We start from the raw sequence: 23,328 nt of genomic DNA on the forward strand, positions 1-23,328 counted from the left end.
GGCTAGACTAGAGATTTTCTTCTCCATTCTTTCCTACTAGTTCCCATTTGAATGGAGTTACTTGGATTTTTTTAATTATTTAATTAATATAATCAAAAGGCTTCGGTCATTTACCAATCAAATAAATAAATAAAAGTTCAATGAATCTATTGTAATATGTTAATAGATAAATATTTTGTGAAAATAAAAAATAATATCAATTTCTTTTCTTTTTTTATCAATAATATCAATTACTTTTAATAAGTGATTTAGAAAAAAGTTTATTTGTTATTTTAACTTATGAATATGTACAATTTAAATATACAATTCAACGTTAAAAGTTAATAATGTAAACTTAATATATTCTCAACTAATACATTTTAATTATAAAAATATAATATTACAATAATAAATATTAAAAACAATAAAAAATTATAACAAAAAAATTATATAAAAAATTATTGTTTAATAATTATCTTCATAAATTCAATATTTTTTGGTTACTACAATAAAAAAAAATTTAGTAAAATTTAAAATTATATTTTTAGTTCTTAGATTTTTACAATTCTATAGTGCACACACACTTTGACTTGGGCTCCACAAGCCTTAGGCTTGGGCGTCTTAGGCTTGAGGAGCCCAAGCCAAAGTGTGTGTGCACTTAAAAAAAAAAGAAGTTTTTATATATGGGCTTCAAACCCATGACCCATTTCATTTCATGTTATTTGTTTTTGTTATTGCCTTCTTTCCCCTCAACAACACACACACGCAGTTTGTAAAGTTGAAGAATTTTCTTAGTATCCTCCTCAAAATTCCTCCTCATCATTGGAGATCAAGATCGGGATCATGCAATGTGTTTTCTACTCTTGTTTTTGCATTATTTTGTATGTTTTTGTATTATTTTTTTTTTGTTTTTAGTTTTGCTTCAAATTTGTTTATTTATTTAAAATGCAATTGGTTTCTTATCAAGAAATGTGAATAATCAACCACCAAATCTCTAGCCTGATCAACAAAATGAAAATGAAAACCCTCCACAAGAACAAAATGAACTTCCGCAACCTCCACTGATTCAAAGACCTCCTCCTAGCACTCAAGAGAATATAATGAATGAAATAGAAAGAGGGAAAAATTAATTAGAAGCAATCATTGGTAGGTTGAAAGCTTGTGGGAATATTAATCCTATGAGAGCACAATTGGCATCCTCTCTTGAGTCCATTATGAGCCATGTAGCTTTTGTTAGTAGTCAGTTGGATATTTGGTTTGTTAAGAGAGAAGAACAAAGAAGATATTATGCAAACAAATTATCCTATAAAGATGCAAGAAAAAATGAAATAGATAAAGGTAACATATGTGCATAGTTTAAAAAACTCAAAGAACAAGACACTGTTAAACATACAACTAAAAGGTTCCCCATCCATTGGTGCACATGATGATATTAGAAATAACTTTTGGGATAGATGGTGGATGGTCTTTGATGCCCCTCCCTATAATAATCATGATGTTCCAATGTATTTCTTAAAGAAAATTTATTGTGAATTTTTCCTTGGAGAGATCCCCACTTATTTTGATGTGTTAGATTCTTAGGGTAGAGGTGGGGGGTCATCATGTGAGAGGTCAGGGGAATGTCATGACCCTAATGTAAATAGGGTTTCTATTGTCAAGCCACTAGGTGAGCATGTGAGTATTCCTTTAGTAGCGAAGGAACATGTAGAGACCAGTACTCTACAGACTATCAATTCTTTGACACAAACCCTCATTCATTGTGCCAGTCCAATAGTTGAGGAGGAGCCTTCTTTGTGTCACAGTCACATGTGCACATCATGTGAATCCTTATGCACATTTGGCAATCATGTTAGAGACACTATGTGTTGGAAATATTCAAGGCTATACTAAGTTACTGAGAGGGGAGGGGTGAATTAGTAACTTCTAAAACTTTACCAATTTCAATTCTTAATCAAATAAATCAATTAGCACTTCATTCATCACATCTGATCTAATTGTATGCATGAGAAACTAAAAACATGAAAGCATCCATAACACTTGAACACAAATATTTGGTGACCTAGAAACCTTCCAAATAGAAAATAAAACTGGGGTGGGATAATACCCACAAACTTTAGCATTGTAGCATAAAGTTAGCCTATTAAGGCTTACATTGATCACTTCTGATGATCTACCCTATTAGGAGCAAATAGGACTACTAGGTCCACCTTGTGAGAGGATTTACAAACACACAATGAAGTATGCACTTGGTAAAGAGATTTATGAAAGACTGTTAGGTCTACCTTGTTAAAGGATTTTGACTAGTTCACCTATTAGGATGAAGCAGTAGATCCTTGATTTTGCAACTGAGTTTGCTGATAGAGACTCCTTAGTGTATTGATCACTTTTTTGTGATAGATATGTCTCTACTGCTCCTTATACTATTATGGCCTTCAAAATTAGCTTGTTATTTGCTGCATTCATAACTTGAACTTTTCGCATTCACATTCACATTACAATACATATGCTCACACATTCACATTCTCACTCATTGGATATGATACAATATATTACATATATATACCAATCCAAATTACAAAAGTACAAAGTCAACCATGATACAAGTTAAACACAAATATTACAAAGCGGCCCCACATGAAGATACTCGAATTCTGAAGATTGACTCGATGAGGTTCTGATACTCAGCATCCACTATCAATATTTGACATCATCATGAACTTGATAGATGTAGAAGCTTGATCCATACTGATCACTTTTCAATTAGTCTTGAACTCGGTCTACACTAGTAACTTGGTAGATATTGTGCAACTCAGCAAACACTAAATCACTTGGTTAGCATAAAGTAGCTTGGTTAACACTAATTTCGCATCACATGAACTACAAACTCAATAGATACTATAATTCTCTATAACCACTAATAAATTCAATGTATACTGAAATGCATGGTTTGAATTGCTAGACTTCACATTGATTGAATTTGCTCAGTAACCATTGGGATTAGTCCAAAAGATTCGATAGAAACTATAGAACTTGGTGGCTACTGAATTACATGGCAAACAATGTGAACTATTCAATGAGCTCGGTAGCTATATAGAATTTGAATAAGTGTGTTTCACTAATAACAAACTTGACTGATATGTCAACAATCTCCCCCTTTGGCATTAGTGACAAAAACACTTATTAGCCCAAAATTGAATACCTTGTATTCATCACCATGTAATACTAGCTTGGTATATTTTTGAGATTTTTAAAAATTGATCTTTGCAAGGTATATATAGAGTAGTTCTCTACAATAGCATATTTCTCCCCCATACTATGTGTCTCTCTATGTACATGTCTTGCTTCCTCATAACATAACTTTTTCTCCCATATCTCCCATATATATATAACATTTATCCCCCTTTCTGATAATAACGCCAAAGATTTATTCTAACATATTTACATAGAGACACCAAAATGGGATAAGAATTTAGAATGTACCTTGAGATTGATTGCCAAGGTTTTATCCCAATTTTCTTGCAAGACCTTGCATATATGAATTGCAATTTGTACCTCTACTAATAGTTCAATCATGTGGTCTACAACAGAGAAGTTATTATCATGGATCTGAGTTTTTGAACATACAATATGTTTCTGCATATCATCCATGATTGGAAGGATCATATTTTGTATGTCAATCAATGTTGAGTGGATCCTTGCTTCTTCTCTTAACAATTTAGCTTGCATGTTTGACAAAAATCTAATCTTCTTGAAATGTGCAGAGCTTGAACTAGGGTTAAGTTGTAGCTGCTGAGCACTTGCTTTAAGGTCTATATCAATTTTGGACAATTTGTCCTTTACTTCCTTTGTATACTCAGTGACATCACATAGTTTCCCAAAAAGTGATGACACATTTGAACAGGATGCCTCAAGATTGACCAAAATCATTGAAAGCTCAACTTGATAAATGGCTATTTGCTAAACAATGTGCTCCAACACTTTATTGTTAAATTTATTTTCAGCCTTTTCAACCAACTTTTCTTGACCATTAATGTCCTCATTGAATTTTTGCATTGCTTCTACTAGCTGATACAAAGTAGGTTGAGAAGAATCAACCTCAATTCCTATTGCCTCGGTCAAAATATTCTTGGCATCATCTATTATTTTATAATCTCTATCTCTCTCCTCTCTTAATCTTTGTTGTTTGGTCTTTTTCTAGAGGAGTTCACCGAATATGTGCATTTGGTCTATAGAAAGATTGTAAATATCCCATTTGGGAATTACTATTTTCTCATCTAAATCTATGTCTTCCTCTATCTCCTTTCCTTTCCCCAAAAAAATTGTACTTGGTTGAGCCTTAGGCTCAACTATCCTTACACATATTGCTTTTGTATCCAGAATGGAAACAATAGTAGACATACTTGGGCTTGTAGTAAAAACTGATATAATACTGATTGATGGAATACTTACAGAAATACTTGAAGAATCCAAAATTGATGAAGTCAAAATTGTAGAATCCAAAATTGAAGTAGACAAAACTAGAAAGCTTACCACAGATGTACTCAAAATTGAAGAAGTCAAAATTGTAGAAGTGAAGACTGAAGAACTCAACTCAGTAGATAAAGTAGGAATCTGCAACTTGGTGGATGAAATGGAAGTCACTTCTTTCAATGATATGCTAAGTTGAGTTTTGGCAAAGAGTGATTGGACATTTGATGTATTGATAGTAGTCACAACCAAACTTGCTGAAGTTGTCTCCATACTTGATGTAGTTAGTGGTTTGTTCAATGAGTGAGGAAGTGAGGCAATGACTACTACAATTATCTTGATTGGATCAGTCTCCTCATCATCTTTATTTTCTTCCTTGGTAGCTTATGGACCTTGATCCTCTTCATCTTCTTCATTATCAAAGTGAGTCACTTCTTCAACATTTTCTTCCTCATCTTTCTCCTTATCTTCTTCTTGATCATCATCCCTTACATCAACTGGAAATTCACTTGGTTTATGAAGATGATAAATATTTTTCCAAGTTTTTGTAGCATTCTTAACAACATGCTCTATGTCCTTGATCAAAACCAAACAAGTATTAAATCTTAGAGTCAATTTTTCTTCATTTTTCTTTAATGACTCTTTCACTTGAGCATCTGATATGCTCAGTAGTAACTACCTCAGGGTTTGTGCATATATGTCTTTGACTATTTGCATAGCAAAATCCCATCTTGGCTTTATCTTCTCTAGTAATTCATTGGAGACTTGAGAAGTGATATGGTCTGGTGAGTACTTCCACTTACCCATTTTGTTTAGCACCAAGTCTTCAACTTGCTTCTACTCTACCTCAATCTTGATTTCATATTTCAAAGATTTAAAATTTTTTATTCCTACTCCTTGTTCCAATTGCTTTAGCCTATCCTATAAGGTGGGTGTAGGTTTTCTGAATACAATGTCACTTCCTTTCTTTTGTGACCTCCTTGTGAAGACTGTAGTGGATGACTTTGTAGGCTTGGTGATGATTACCTTGCCCTTTTTCTTCAAAGGTTCTTCTTCTTTCTCATATTCTTCCTCATCCTTTGCTTCTTCCACATCCTCACCTTTGCCCTCGGTTAACAAGAGAGGTGCACTTGATTTTATCTTTGGTATCCTTCTCTTCCCTTTGTTAATCACTTGTGGAAGCTTTATTTCTAGCTCTATTCTAGCTTTAGCTTCATCATAAGTTCCAAAATAAGGGGCCTTGGGATCAATAGGTTCATTGGCAAGGGCTTCAATGATGTCCTTTGTCTCATCAATATTTTACCTCATAGACAAGAGGTTTTACCCATGCAACTCTAGGCCTAACTGCCTAGATATATTCCTTGTCACTATCCACCATGACATATATCATCCTTGTAGTCTTTAACTAACTTCTTTAGAATCTTGAACCTATTGGTCATTTTCTCTTTGAATACATCGAAGTAGTTATCCATGATGTTGTCATAGTTCTCACCCATTTCTGCAATATATTCATATATTTGGTAAAGCATAGGCATGTCTTTTCTCTAGACTACAGTGCCTTTAGAAGGGAAGAACTTCTGGACATAAAAGAATAGACAAGTTAAAAATGAACCAAATTTGCACGGGTTGTTCTTTGATGTTCTAATACTTTTCATATTTTTATTGAATTGCTTCAACAATAGGTTAGCAAGGTCATAAGATAAGTTTCTCTTAACCACTTTATATGCCAAATCCATGGCTTCACATGACACATTGTTAAGTCAGTTTGAACTACATGTCTTATGCGCAATAACATGAATTCCAAATTTCAATTATGCATTTCTAACACTGCTGATTTTTGTATCTCTACCATCCCACTTAGCTAGGGTTTTCTTCTCCAACTTTTCCTAACCTAGGGTTTTCATCATTTTAGCTTTGGTTAGCATGGGGAGGCCAATGATTCAATGAATCATCTTCTTTGTTATCAGAATTGGCTATTCTAACCATAGCTATCCATTATGCACCCGGCTTAGGATAAACCTAATCCATTTAATTTGAAATTCTCAAGGCATATGGGGAATATGTGTCAATCCTTTTGCTTCCAGATGTTGATGCTCGAGTTTTAGGGTTCCATCAACACATAACTGACCTAGGGTTTCATCCATTTCCAAAGTACCAATTTCTTGAATAGCACATTTGAAATGAGTACAAATGTCATTAACAAGAAGTACCTTAGGAGGTATTTGGGATTAAGCTCTGCTTGGGTCTAGGTTTCAGCAACTGCAGGTGTGAGCTTGAAATCTGACACTTTCCATTCAACTCCTCGAACCAACATGTTAGACCCTCTTTTGACCTTATTGCTACTGGATGCCATTTTCACTTGGTAGCTTGAGAGAACTTTGAAAAACTTTTGCATGAAATTTTCTCAAGTCGCTTTGATCGCATAGAAAATAGCTCGTCACAATAGCACTTGAAAATTCATGGTAAGAAATGAATTTGATTCCATGCATTTTGATAAAACTTTTCCATTAATGCTTGGTACAAAAATAAATGAGTTGACAGACTGTCATCTACTATATGGCATTGATTACTTGGCGACATCTTTACGATTCGTTAACAATAATTGCTTTTGTTGCTCCCGACCTTGCTTGGTAGAGTCTATGACCCAACCTTGCTTGGTAGAGAAGGTAACTCGATAATAATTGATACTGATCTTGCTCTGTGATCCCTTTGTATCTTGTATATGGATTTGCATCTTTCTCACCTTTTAACTGGAACTGATTTGAATGTCTTCTTTGGTAGCCTAGTTCCAATTCTTCCTTGAGAACTTAATTAGAAATGGTAGAGTCACCCAATTCTTGAGTGACTTGACCATCATTGCTTAGACCAGTATCCTTGATAGACTTAGAAATCCATTGTTGTCCTATCTACTTTTAGATGTTATCAGCCTTTGCATTCTTTTCATCTTTAATTCTACTAGTATTCATACAATTCTTGGAAAGATGACCAAGTTCTGTACAAATGAAACATCTTTTAGTGGTATCTCTTTTCCTCATATGATGTTTAATACAATTCATACCAATGTGTCCAAATTCTCCACAGTAATGACATCTACACTAAGTATTGTAGTTCTAACCAAATATTGCTTTCACAATTTGTTCTACAGGATTCAATGTCTTTGTTTTGCATTCTAATGCCTTGTGTCCATGTTTCTTACATTTATGATAGTTTCCTTCAAATCTTGGTTTCTCTTTGCATTCATTAGCCTTGAGACCATGTTGATTGCAATTGTATCATTTTCCATTGAATTTTTCTTTTCCATTGCTCCAACATTTATTTGATGTATGACCTATCTTACCATAGTGATTGCAAGTAGGTCTTTGGTTCTTTTGAGCAGCTTGTTTGAAGGATTCACCTTCTTCTTTGTATCCAATTCCTGCTTTTCCTTTTTTCCTATAGAGGTTTTTCTCATTCATTTGATCCATGTCTGCTTGAGATTTCATCATTCTCTCATTGATTTTTTTCTCATAGTTTAGGTCATTCCCTCAATCTTTCATTGATTTGTCTTTCAGATCTCAGATCATTTTTTATTCTTTCATTGTTTTGCCTTTTAGAATTTAGATCATTCCTCATTCTTTCATTTTCAAATCTTAGTCTCATAATTTTTTCATTTGCATTGTAGAGTTGATCAATAAGGTCTGCTTGCTAAAGGGATTGGTTCTAGATTTCATTATTCCTTCCATCCATCTCTTCTGTTGTCTTGTTTCTCTATTCCAAGACTTTGCATAACCTTATTGACTAAATTTCTTATTCTCTTTTTAGCTTTCTTACTTATTCTTGCAAGGAACCATTCTTCTTTAGGAGTTCCTTGATTGCATCATTTGCTTCATTTGAGCTGCTTGAAGGGTGAAAGTCTTCAATTTAGAGATGATCATTCATTTGATTTGTAAGTTCCTTTCTTCTTTTCAGAGATTGGGAAAGTTGCTCCTTAGCTTTCTTGAGTTGGGCAATGGCCATTTCCAGATCCAAATTTTCATTGTCAATAGCTTTATCAAGTTTGAATATCTCCATATCCTTGACCTTTTCTCAAGCTAATAAATTTTCTCCTTAGAACCACAAAGCTCTGATACCAATTGTTCGAAATATTCAAGACTATGCTAAGAACTAAGAGGGGAGGGGTGAATTAGTAACTTCTAAAACTTTACCAATTTCAATTCTTAATCAAATAAATCAATTAGCACTTAATTCATCACATCTGATCTAATTTTATGCATGAGAAACTAAAAATATGAAAGCATCCATAACACTTGAGCACAAAGATTTGGTAACCCAGAAACCTTCCAAATAGAAAGTAAAATTGGGGTGGGGATGATATCCACAAACTTAGTACTGCAGCACAAAGTTGGCCTATTAAGGCTTACATTGATCACTTTTGATGATCTTCCCTGTTAGGAACAAATAGGACTACTAGGTCCACCTTGTGAGATGATTTACAAACACACAACAAAGTATGCACTCAATAAAGAGGTTTATGAAAGATTGTTAGGTCTAACTTGTTAAAGGATTTTGACTAGTTCACCTATTAGAATGAAGCAATATATCTCTGATTTTGCAACTGAGTTTGATGATAGAGATTTCTTAGTGTACTGATCACCTTTCTGTGAAAGATATGTCTCTATTGCTCCTTATACTATTATGGCCTTCACAATTAGCTCCTTATCTATTGCATTCATAACTTGAACTTTTTGCATCCACATTCACATTACAATACATATGCTCACACATTCACATTCTTACTCATTGGATATGATACAATACATTACATATATATACCAATCCAAATTACAAAAGTACAAAGTTGGCCATGATACAAGTTAACACAAATATTACAAAGTCGGCCCATATGAAGATACTCGAGTTTTGAAGACTGACTCGGTGAGGTTCTAATAGCTGACATCCACTGTCAATGTTCGACATTGTCATGCACTTGGTAGACATAGAAACTTGATCCATACTGATCACTTTTCAAGTAGTCTTGAACTTGATTTGCACTAATGACTTGGTAGATTACACTGAATCACTTGGTTAGCATAAAGTAGCTTGGTTAACACAGACTTCACATCACATGAACTGTAAACTCGATAGATATTTCAATGCTCGATAATCACTGATAAACTTGGTGTATACTGAAATGCATGGTTTGAACTATTAGACTTCACACTGACTAGATTTGCTCGGTAACCACTAGGATTAGTCCAAGAGGCTCGGTAGAAACTATAGAATTCGATGACTCCTGAATTACATGGAAAACACTATGAACTATTCAATGAGCTTTGTAGCTATACAAAATCTGAATAAGTGTGTGTCACTAATAACAAACTTGATTGATATGTCAATACTATGGATGATGGGCTACTCACTGACAAGTTCCTGAGTGACACATTTGGCATTGGCACGTAGGTAAATTGCAATTATAATAAATTAATTTGATCACATTTCATATGTACAATGAATGACTATTAAGTAGCATGTCTTGACATTGTTTAAAATTCAGGGTAAGAGTGTTGATGGCCCTAGTACAGATTCTCTGGCCCCATTTTTCATCTCGTTGACAATTCAAGAGGTATGTATTAATATAATTATTTAAATTAATACATCTTTTTATTAAGTAATCATACGAAGGATTGACAGATAATATTTATCCATGTGCATCAGTTCTCTACTAGACCATTGAACTTCACAAGGGACTCTTAGCCTAGGCATGATACTGTTGGATACAATTGATAATTGCATGATTGTCTTTGATGTTACACAAATGTCATATCAGTCATCAGACAGAGTCTACCGAGCTCAGAAGGTAAGTACAGCTGTTGACAGAGTTTACCGAGCTTGCAAGGTAAACAAAGGAAGTTTAGTGTTTACCGAGCTCACTCGGTAATCAAAGGATTTGTTGCCAAAAGACAGTGTTTACCGAACTCACTCGGTAAACAAAGGATATGAGATAGGTTGTCAGCATTTACCGAGTTGACTCGATCATCGAAGAAAAGTAGCAGATAGTGTTAACCGAGCTCACTCGATCATCGAAGAAAAGTAGTAGACAGTGTTAACCGAGCTCACTCGGTCATCAAAGGAAAGTCGGAGAAATCGGTGTTTACCGAGTTCACTCGGCGACTGAAGGATTTCACGAAATTCTCTGTATTAACCAAGCTCAGTCGGTTAACACAGGAATTATTTTCTGTGCATTATTTACCGAGTTAAGTCGGTCAGCAAAGGATTTCTCGAAGGTTAAGTAATTAAAGTTAATTACTTTATGTAATGTATGAAGCCGACTTATAGCACAATTATTTATAATTGTAACTTGTATTTGAGCCGACTTGATAATCTGAAAGGTATATATGAAGGATCAAGTTGCGAATTCAAGTATGGAAGTATGAATGTGAAAAAGCTAGCAGATATGATTGAATATCTAATATGCGAATTATAAGGAAGGTCAGAGCAAATTTTTGAAGGATCAGAGATGCAGAGTTGCATTTGATCAGAGAGGATCTACAGGAACAGAACAGAGATCTGTATCAGCAAAGATAAGTTGTATTTATTTCAGATCACTCATTGTTACTTTCTAACAATTGTAACAATGTTTTCAAATCTCTTAACAGAGTGGGTTTAACAGCCTTTTGTAAAATCCTCTAACAAGGTGGCAATTCAGTTGAATTGATCTAAAGACCTCTACCAAGGCCACTCCTAGCAGGGTGATTAAATCCTCTAACAAGGTCGCACCTAACAGTGTGTTTTGTAACCTTTAACAAGGTTGGCTCCTAACAGGGCTCACTTCAGAAGAGTGAAAAACAGTAACTAGTTACATTGGTGGTTTTTCCCATATTGGGTTTCCATGTTAAATCTGGTGTCTCTTGTCTCTTGTTTCTTGTGTTTTTAGTTTGATTATATGAGTATCAGCAATGAGTATTTCCTTTGACATCTTAAGGGACCTGTGGGAAAAGTTTTTGTAGTAACTGATTCACCCCTCCCCTCTCAGTTACTCCATTCTCATTTCCAACAGATACGAGCTTCACAGAGGTACTTGTTTCATGTTAATTTAATTCATTTGATTATATTTGTTTCATGTAAATTGTATTATATGATTTTTAGTTGTTGATGTCTGAGACTCCTCCTCATCTTCGCCAGTCCATTGATCATGGAGTTTCTACCATGATGTGTAGTTCAAAGCCATTGATCGAGGTATGAAAGAGTTTTCATAGTTAGTATTAAAATTTCAAATGGTATTTATAAGTATGATGGAGTGATTATATTTTTTGAATTGTTGTAGGGCCTTGTTACTCTTGATTGTCTATGAGCCTTTGAGGTGGATGTTAGAGTGACTATTTGATGGCAGGAAGAAAATAATTAATTTTGTGTAATTTGATTTCAATGTATAATAATTATTGATTCATATCTACTTTGTTTGTATTAGCTCCAAATAGAGAGGAGCCTAAACAAGAGGATGAGCAAGCATATGAGGAAGACCCCATCATCCCCATCATCTCCCTCCATGCAATGACCAAAGACCTATAGGGATTTGTTTCCTTCTCCTCATTGGAAGGAGAAGATATAGTGATTGACACACATGTATAGGCATTAGTATCTTGAATTTTATGTTAGTGGACATATTCGACGTACATTTGATGTACATAGGACATTTTATATTTGATGTATGACATATATTTGATATATGACATTATTAGACTTATGACATTATTGTTATCATAATATATGATATATTTGTTCATGTAAGACATTATTGGTTATCATAATATATTATATGTTTGTTCATGTATGACATTATTGGTTATCATAATATATTATATGTTTGTTCATGTATGACATTATTGGTTATCATAATATATATCTTCTTTTTCTTGTTTTCATTTTAAGAACATTTCATGTATTTTATTTTATGCTCACACCAAAAGCTAGTGGATTCCCAACAAGAACACTTTTAAGGAAAACTACCTTTCCCACCTTCTGAATTGTCTTCAAATATTCTTTTCAACTTGGTTACAACACTGAACAAACTTCTACCCAACTTCACAAAACTACTTGATCACTTTCCCTATTCAAGACTTGGGAAGCAATAAGCTAAAAATGAGCAAATTTGAGAAATGGATCATAATAAACTTCTTGCTGCAAACAAACACCTTACACACTTCAAGGAACACCTAATAACTATCTCACAAACTTCAGTCTATCATCTATTCCATCCGTCCAAGAGATTCATCAACATCCTATGATTGTATTTTCTTTTCAACAACATGTAATTTGTTGATTTCTAACCAACTCTTCACAAAGGTAAGTGATTATGTTTCAAACCCATGAAATGGCTATTAAGACAACCAAGATGATCCTTAACATCTTCCACTAACTCTATTCAATGATAACATGCATCTAAAGTGGTGTTTCATTCTGACAAAGTACGGGTTTTCTGTTCTAAAATAGGGATCTGATAATAACTCAATGATCATATATACAAGTATAATATAAGCAATGATTCCTTGCCATATAAAAAGAACTTAATAATCACCAACACCTTATGCCTCATCTAACTTCATAGAGGTTATTTTCATCATTTGAAATCTATTCCAACTAATCACCAATTGGTTTGATTGGTTACAAGGTTAATTTCAATGTTTTCCAAAAAATTGTAAAATTTGCCAAAAAGTTGTTAGCAACTTTTATTGCAAATGCAATTTTTGCACTAACTCTTCCTAGAAGTTAACCAAGTGGTTTTTGGTAACACATAGGACCTATATTAGGTGTAATGATGCTCAAAACACTTCTTGAGTCAACTTATTACCAAAAATAACAAAAAATAAAAAATCCTTAGGACTAAGGCAACTTGGGTTTATAGGTGACCTCAAGTTCCTTGACCTTACAAACAAGGATTACCTTATTACCATACAAAAATAACATGTTCAAAATGAGGTGTATGATCACCCCTTTACCTTCTATCATGAATCTCCATCATTGGATGAGATGACATATCCAGTTGCACCTAGATGCCTTGCACCACAAGTTTCAACATCACTCGAGATGAGGTCACAAAATCAAAATGGAATCCAATCTCCAAAAAGAGAGACATGGTAATATAGCACCCAAAATTGCATCCATACCTTACACGAGCTCCAAGATATGCCTCATCAAAGATTTTTTCCCTATGGCATTTAATGACTCTTAGGGTCAATTTGGTTTGGCATGCCTGAGAACATTTGAGTGGTCAACATAATGAGCTTGGAAATAGAGTTTACCTGGCCACCTAGAGCTAATGGAATAGATAGTTTGATCCCATGAAAAATGGTTGGAGAGATTCATCAATTGGCAACTTTGTACTAGCCAACACTATAAGTTTCAGCATCACTCAAGATGGGGCCACAAAATCAAAATGGAATTTGATCTCCAAAAAGTGAGGTTATTTTAGGTGTTAGCAATACGATCCTGTAGTATCTAGAATTGTATCCATACCTCACACGAGCTCCAAGATATGCCTTGTCAAAGATCGATGCTATATGGCATTTAGTGACTCTTAGGGTCAATTTGGTTTGATATGCCCAAGAGTGTTCTAGCGGTTAGCGAGATGGGACAAGCTTGGAACTAGGGTTTACCTAGCCATGTGGAGCTAACAAAATAGAAATTTCAATCCCACAATAAATGGTTGGAGAGATTCACTCGTTGGCAACTTTGTGCTAGCCAACACTACAAGTTTCAGCATCACCCTATATGAGGCCACAAAATCAAGATGGAATCCTATCTCCAAAAAGTGAGAGAGGTTATTTTAAGTGTCAGCAACATGATCCTATAACACTTGGAATCACATCCATATATTTTATGAGGTTCAAGATATGTCCTATCAAAGATTATTGCCCTATGGCATTTAGTGATTCTTAGGGTCAATTTGGTTTGGCGTTCCCGAGTACATTTGAGTGCTTAATAGGATGGGACAAGCTTGGGGCTAAGGTTTATCCACCACTCAAAGCTAATGGAATGGATATTTTGATACCACAATGAATGGTTGGAGAGATTCAATAGTTGGCAACTTTGTATTGGCCAACACTACAAGTTTCAGCATCACCCAAGATGGGGCCACAAAATTAAAATAGAATCCAATCTCCAAAAAGAGAGAGTTATTGTAGGTGTTGACAATATGATCTTGTAGCATATAGAATTGCATCCATAGCTCACTCGAGCTCTGAGATATACCTCGTCAAAGATCATTACCCTATGACATTTAGTGACTCTTAGGGTTAATTCAGTTTCGCATGCTCGAGAATGTTTGAGCACTCAACGAGATGGGACAAGCTTGAAACTAGGGTTTACTCAGCCATGCAAAGCTAACTGAATATACTATTCAATCCCATGATGATCAGTTGGAGAGATTCACCAGTTGGTGACTTTGTACTAGCCAACACTACAAGTTTCAGCATCACCCGAGATGGGGCCACAAAATCAAAATAAAATCTGATCTCTAAAAATTGAGAGAGGTTATTGTAGGTGTCAGCAACACAATCCTGTAGCACTCAAAATTGCATCCATATCTCACATGAGCTCCAAGATATGCCCTGTGAAAGATCATTTCCCTATGGCATTTACTAACTCTTAGGGTCAATTCGATTTGGCATGCTTGAGAATGTTCAAGCACTCAACAAGATGGGATAAGCTTGGGACTAAGGTTTAACTAGCCACTCAGAGCTAACATAATCAATAGTTTGTTCCCACAACAAACGGTTAGAGAGATTCACCAATTGGCGACTTTGTAATGGTCAACACTACAAGTTTCAGCATCACCCAAGATGGGGTAGTAAAATCAAAACAAAATCTAATGTATAAAGAGAGAGAGAGAGGTTATTGTAGGTGTTGAAAACATAGTCCTATAGCACCCAAAATTGCATCCATACCTCACACGAGCTCTGAGATATGTCCATCAAAGATTGTTTCCCTATGAAATTTAATGACTCTTAGGGTCAATTTGGTTTGGTGTTCGTGAGAATGTTTAAGAAGTCAACAAGATGGGATGAGCTTAGAAATAGGGTTTACCTGGCTACCCAAAGCTAATAGAATAAACAGTTTGATTCGACAACGAATGGTTGGAAAGCTTCACAAGTTGGTGACTTTGTATTTGCCAACACTACAATTTTCAGCATCACCCAAGATGAGGCTGCAAAATCAAAATAGAATCCAATCTCCAAAAAGAGATCAGTTATTGTAGGTATCGAAAACACAGTCCTATAACATGTAGAATTGCATCCATACCTCACATGAGCTTTGATGAGGTATGCCTCATCAAAGATCGATGCCCTAAGGCATTTAGTGACTCTTAGGATCAATTCGGTTTGGTGTACCTGAGAATGTTCAAGCACTCAACAAGACTAGATGAGCTTTAGACTAAGGTTTACCTGGTCACTTGGAGCTAACAGAATAGATAGTTCAATCCCACGATGAATGGTTGGAGAGATTCACCAGTTGGCAACTTTGTACTGGTTAACACTACAAGTTTCAACATCACCAGAAATGGGGTCGCAAAATCAAAATGGAATTTGACCTCTAAAATGAGAGAGAAGTTATTGTACATGTCAGCAAAATGGTCATATAGCACCTAGAGTTGCATCCATACCTCACATAAGCTCTAAGCTATGCCCCGTCAAAGATTGCTGCCCGATGACATTTAGTGATTCGTAGGGTCAATTCAGTTTGGTGTTCCAAAGAATGTTTGAGTGCTCAGTGGGATAGAACAAGCTTGGAACTAGGGTTTACCTAGCCACCCAGAGCTAATAGAATAGACAGTTTGATCCCACAACAAATGGTTGGAGAGAATCACCAGTTGGCAACTTTGTACTCATCAACACTATAAGTTTCAACATCAATAGAGATGGGGCCACAAAATAAAAATGTAATCTAATCTCCAAAAAGTGAGAGAGGTTATCGTAAATGTTGGCAATACGATCCTGTGGCACCTAGAGTTGCATCCATACCTCACACAAGCTCCGAGATATTCCTCGTCAAAGATTGCTACCCTATGGTATTTAATGACTCTCAAAGTCAATTTGGTTTGGCATACCCGAGAATGTTTGAGCACTTAATAAGATAGGATAAGCTTGGAACTAGGGTTTACCTAGCCACCTAGAGCTAATGGAATAGATAGTTTGATCCCACGAAAAAAAGTTGGAGAGATTCACAAGTTGGGGACTTTTTACTGGCCAACACTACAAGTTTCAACATAACCCTAGATGAGGCCTCAAAATCAAAACACAATCCAATCTATAAAAAGAGAGAGAGGTTATTGTAGGTGTCAAAAATAGGGTCCTTTAGCACACAGAATTACATCCATACCTTACATGAGCTCTGAGATATGCTTCATCAAATACTGTTGCCCTATGGCATTTAATGATTCTTAGGGTCAATTTGGTTTGGTTTTCCTGAGAATATTTGAGCAATCAATAGGATGGGATGAGCTTGGAAATAGGATTAACATAGCCACCCAGAGCTAACCTAATAAAAATTTCTATCCCAAGACGAACAGTTGGAGAGATTCACCAGTTGACAACTTTGCACTGGCCAACACTACAAGTTTTAGCATCACCTGAGATGGGGCTGCAAAATCAAAATAGAATCCAATTTCCAAAAATTGAGAGAGGTTATTGTAGGTGTTGGAAACATGGTCCTATAGCACCTAGAATTGTATTCATACCTTGCATGAGCTCTGAGATATTCCCTATCAAAGATCAATGTCCTATGGCATTTAGTGACTCTTAGGGTCAATTCAGTTTTGGTGTGCCTGAGAACGTTTGAGCACTCAATGTGATGGGATGATTTTTAGACTAGGATTTACCTAGCCACCTAGAGCTAATGAAATAGAAAGTTTGATCCCATGATGAATGGTTGGAGAGATTCACCAATTGGCGACTTTGTATTGACTAACACTACAAGTTTCAACATCACCTGAGATGGGGTTGAAAAATCAAAATGGAATTTGATCTCCAAAAAGTGAGAGAGGTTATTGTAGATGTTGGCAACATGGTTTTGTAGCACTCAGAATTGCATCCATACCTCACACGAGCTCTAAGATATGCCCTGTCAAAGATCACCACCCTATGGCATTTAGTGACTCTTAGGGTCAATTTGGTTTGGCATACCTGAGAATGTTCAAGTGCTTAACAAGACAAGACAAGCTTGGAACTAGGGTTTACTTGGCCACCCAGAGATAACATAATAAACAATTTGATCCCATGACGAACAATTGGAGAGATTCACTAGTTGGTGACTTTGTACTAGCCAACACTACAAGTTTCAGCATCACCCAAGATGGGGTTGCAAAATCAAAATGGAATCTAATCTCCAAAAAAGGAAAGAGGTTATTATAGGTGTTGGCAACACAGTCTTGTAGCACCCATAATTGCATCCATACCTTGCATGAGCTTTGAGATATGCCCCATCAAAGATCACCACCCTATGACATTTAGTGACTCTTAGGATCAATTTGGTTTGGCTCAAGAATGTTTCAGTAGTCAATGAGATGGGATGAGCTTGGAAATAGGGTTTAGCTAGCCACCCAAAGTTAACAAAATAGATATTTTGATCCCACGATGAACGGTTGGAGAGATTTACCAATTGATGACTTTGTATTGGCCAACACTACAAGTTTCAACATCACCTGAGATGGGGCCATAAAATCAAAATGGAATCTAATCTCCAAAGAGAGAGAGAGAGGTTATTGTAGGTGTCACCAACATGATCTTGTAGCATCCAAAATTGCATCCATATCTCAAAGAAATCTCCAAAAGAGAGAGAGAGTTTATTGTAGATGTCAACAACATGGTCTTGTAACACCTAGAATTGCATCCATATCTCGCACGAGCTCTAAGATATGCCCTGTCAAAGATCCCTACCCTATGGCATTTAGTGACTCTTAGGGTCAATTCAATTTGGCATGCCCAAGAATGATTGAGTGCTCAACGAGATAGGATGGACTTGGTACTAGGGTTTACCTAGCCAGCTAGAGCTAACATAATAGATAGTTTGATCTCACAATGAACGGTTGGAGAGATTCACCAATTCGTGACTTTGTACTTGCCAACACTACATGTTTCAACATCACCCAAGATGGGGCCACAAAATCAAAATGGAATCCAATCTCCAAAAAGAGAGAGAGGTTATTGTAGGTGTTGGTAACATGGTCTTGTAGCACCCAGAATTGCATCTATATCTCACACAAGCTCTAAGATATGCCTTGTCAAAGATCAATGCCCTATGGCATTTAGTGACTCTTAGGGTCAATTTGGTTTGGCATGCCCGAGAACATTCAAGCACTCAATGGGATGGGATGAGCTTAGAACAAGGGTTTATTCGGCCACCTAGAGATAATAGAATAAATGTTTGATCCCATGACGTACAGTTGGAGAGATTCACTAGTTGGCGACTTTGTACTAGCCAACACTACAAGTTTCAACATTACCCAAGATGGGGCCACAAAATAAGAATGGAATCTAATGTCAAAAAAGTAAGATAGGTTATTTTAGGTGTTAGCAACACGGTCCTATAGCATCTAGAATTGCATCCATACCCCACACAAGCTCTGAGATATGCCCCATCAAAGATCGCTACCCTATGGCATTTAGTGAGTCTTAGGGTCAATTCAGTTTGGCATGCCTGAGAACATTTGAGCGCTCAATAGGATAGGATGAGCTTGGAACTAAAGTTTACCCAGCCACTTAGAGCTAATGAAATAGATAGTTCAATCCCATGACAAATGATTGGAGAGATTCATCAATTAGCAACTTTGTACTGGCCAACACTACAAGTTTTAGCATCACCCAAGATGGGGCCAAAAAATCAAAATGGAAGCTAATCTCCAAAAAGAGAGAGAGGTTATTTTAGGTGTCAACAATACGATCTTGTAACACCCAAAATTACATCCATACCTTGTACAAGCTCTAAGATATGCCCCATCAAAGATCGCTGCCCTATGGCATGTAGTGACTTTTAGGGTCAATTTGGTTTGGTGTGCCCAAGAACATTCAAGCGCTCAATGGGATGAGGTGAGATTGGAACTATGGTTTACTCGACCACCCAGAGCTAATAGAATAGTCAATTTGATCCCACAATGAATAGCTAGAGAGATTCACCAGTTGGTAAGTGATTGTATATTAATTTGAACTCACTTGATGTGGTTGTATATGATATGTAGGTTGTACTTTACAAAGTGTTTTAATGTTTATCTAATTTCAACTTATTCTATGATGTAGCTAAGTGCTAACACAGTTATTATATATGGTATGCTGTACTATTTTATTTTTTTGAGAACTAATGCTTATAGTGCACCCAAATTTAGTTGATATAAAGATGTGATGTTAGTGAATGACTACTTGCTAATACTATTCTTCAACCCTTTTATGGATCTATAATCTCAATCACGAGCCTATAGAATTGGCCGAGAGAAAATTGTGATTGTATATCAACTGATTACAAAATGTTCAGTTGAGGAAAAAATATTACATCGATCAAGAAGAAAATTGGCCAATCTTGTCATGAATTATGATAAGAATGAAACTATTAAGGAATTTCATGATATATTAATCCATGGTGCAATGAATATTCTTAATGAGCATGGAATTGCAGCTACATCTATTAAATATATAGAGGAAGATATAGAAAACCTACTTAATAGAGAGATTAATCTAAGAGAAAAGGACATTTCAGAAGAAAAATGGTTATCTTGGTGCCATCTAGGGTATGCTAATTACTTAGGATGAAGAGACAAAACCTAAAACTAATGGGAAAGAGTGGGAAGACCTTCTTGGACCCATGAAAGAAGTTACAGATAATGTGGAAGAGCTAGGAAGGGGAAAATGACAAAGGAAAGAAGCAACATATGCATGTGAACCTATGTCAGATGATGATGATGAATACTCACCATCTGTTAGTAGCTCAAGTAGTGATAGAAGCTCTTCAGGGCACATGTACATAGACACAAAAATTTTAGATAGAGAAGTAACAAGTGCTATAGAATTATCCATGGAGCAATGTGAAGTGAAGCCTCAAATTGGCTCATTAGTAGGCAAAGTTTCTAGTCATGCACTTCATTCTAGCACCATAGATGTTTCAATTAGAAATTCCTATAATGGCCTTGCATTTATAAGATTTGGGAAGCCAAAATACTCAAGTTGGGCATGATCCTTCAAAGTTCTCATCAAAGTATATCAATGATATTAACAGAACAACAAAAGGCTCATTTCCACCTTTAGTGAGGCAGTCTCACTCTTTTTACATTGAAGGCTAGTCGTCTATAATCCAATGTTTTAATTAGCTAACAAATGGAGAGCTTCTCAAGGTATCGATTTCTTTCATGGAGTTCCTAATAAATCTCAAGGTTCTCATTTAGGTGACCAATTGCCAGGAGGTCCACGAATAGACCCGTTGATTTCCAAATTGGCAAAAGCGTAGATCCAAATCAAAGAGAAGTGGAAATCCTAATGAGTATAAAGTTATTGTAGATCAAATGTGTGCATCTCCTTACTAAAAAATATAATTGCTTCCAGAGACTTTAGTTTAAATGGAGATTGTTAGCTCCCAAACATGTCTCAGTCAAGTAGATGACCAAGATGTTGCTTGAGTAAAGGGGATACTAGTTTATTAAGGTATCTTTATGATCCCACTTGCATTTAGTTAGTATTTTTTGAGTGGATAGCCAGTTACTTCAGTGTGGGATTTCTATAATAAATGATGTCCTCATACAATTACATGCCATTTTTTGTAAACATTTTCTATTGTGAAGGATTATTGAGCAATATTTGTAATGTCCCTTTTTGGGACTAAAGAATATAACTATTAAAATCACAAACTTCCATGCTATTGTAATGGAGATTATGTGCAATATCATTTTGCTAATTTTGATTTGGTCAATAATACTATATACATATGTAAGAATAATTTGGTTCATATATATCTGATTTTTAATTGTCTGACTATTATGAATGACTTATTGCCTTTGGTTTGGAAAAATCTTTGTTGTATAAAATACTCAATATTGGTATTCCTTTATATTTTTTATTGGTTAATTTTCATATATGCATATATATTCTTCAATGATGTGCCTTTTCTTTATTCGATGTACTTGCTTCAGATTCTCAGAATGACTATTTATTACCTACTAGGTGGTTGTGTCTCTTTGACATTCCTCAAGAGTAGAATCTCTTCCATGCATCCCCTATCCCACCTTCTCCAATCCCCTACTCTCTCTCTCTCTCTCTCTCTCTCTCTCCATTTCTCCCTCCCTCTCTCCCTATTCAATCTAATGAACCAACTGGTTTTGCTCTACATTTTAATGTCTCAAGTATTGCCTCATGGTTTGACTTGCAAACCTTTCAAAGAGTCTTATTATGTGGTTTTCTACCATATTTTTTCAAGTGGACATTTGATGTGAGAAAAAAGTTCAAATAATGAAGAATATTCATATCTATTTTCCAATCCTCGAATAACCACAAGTTAGGGTTCTTCATAGAATATCATCTAAGCCATGTGTTGGTTACAACCACTGCACCAATATGATACTCTAAACCTTTAACATCTATAACTGAGTGATCCAAAAAAATTGGCCTAGAGATAATGACACAAATAATAACTTTTCCCTTCTTCATTGCCTTCAAGTGCAATAACAACAAAAACATGGCCTATAGTGATAAATATACAAAATGTGGTCATTAACTCAACAAATACTTAGGTAAAAGTTATAAAGTTACATATTGAATTTAGAAAAAAATATATATTACCAGGTTTCACTAGATCAAACAAGAGGTCAAAGTCAATGGATGAATCCATCTCTACCATTTCTAGTGCTTGTGGGGGATGATAGGTGTCAATTGGGTCCGAAACTTGTATATCCCAATTGTCCACCCATTCAGTCGAATCACACTCATCCCAATTTTCCTCTACACATGATGGATAATAGCACGCCATTCTATGCATGTGGATACTCCATGAACCTACATCAAAGATTCTATAAGAGTGCAACTCACTTGATCCTGTTAGTGTGCAACAATCCTCATATAGTGCAATGTTATTATTTATCTATCAACCGAAAAAATCTACGAACCATAGACTCACCTTCTTTACCTGGACCAATTGTAGCATTACACCACTAGATGATGAATTTTGCATCTATCAATGTTGTTCCATATTTGTACTTTAGTTCTTCATGAGCTAAGGCTCTTTTGATGCATGTGCCTATACCATTGTGCTCTCCCTTTCCATGACTAGCCTCTATGAAATTCCACATATATTGAATTCTAGACAACTTGTGCATCCTACTCAACCAATAAAACATTCGTGCATTCTTGAATTGAGATGTGCAATTGTTTGACCAAATAATGTGTTGGCAATATGGTATGCCCTTGTTAGCCAAATCTCCATAAAATAGTTGAAAAAAACTATGTACAAACTCCATAGAATGTGATCTATCATCACTGATGTAAAAATGGCACTCCCTCAATATCTTCCTATCATCCTCTGTACTTGTAGGTGAATGCATTAATGTTATGTGAAAAAATATGGAAACCTATTAAGAAGTATAATACTTTTCTTGCACCTCATTTTGTGGTTGTTGTGTGTAGTTCTCTGCGAAGTCTACAACTAAAACAATGGTATCTAGTGGAAATGTATCCTTGCACAACTTGAATTGCAAATCTAGCCATAAAGCTCTATGTGTATGCCTTGCATACTTGTAAATAATATTTTCACAAAAAATCTTTATGAACTCATAGATTGGAATCTTTTCAATGACTAAATCACCTCTTTTACCCTGTTTTCCATCTTTTAGAGCATATTTCACTATCTTATATTTTTTGTAATCTACTATTTCATTTC

The sequence above is a fragment of the Cupressus sempervirens genome, chromosome 11 (genome assembly GCF_028749045.1).
Source record: "Cupressus sempervirens isolate cs-2001-9-10 chromosome 11, ASM2874904v1, whole genome shotgun sequence".
NCBI lineage: Eukaryota > Viridiplantae > Streptophyta > Pinopsida > Cupressales > Cupressaceae > Cupressus > Cupressus sempervirens.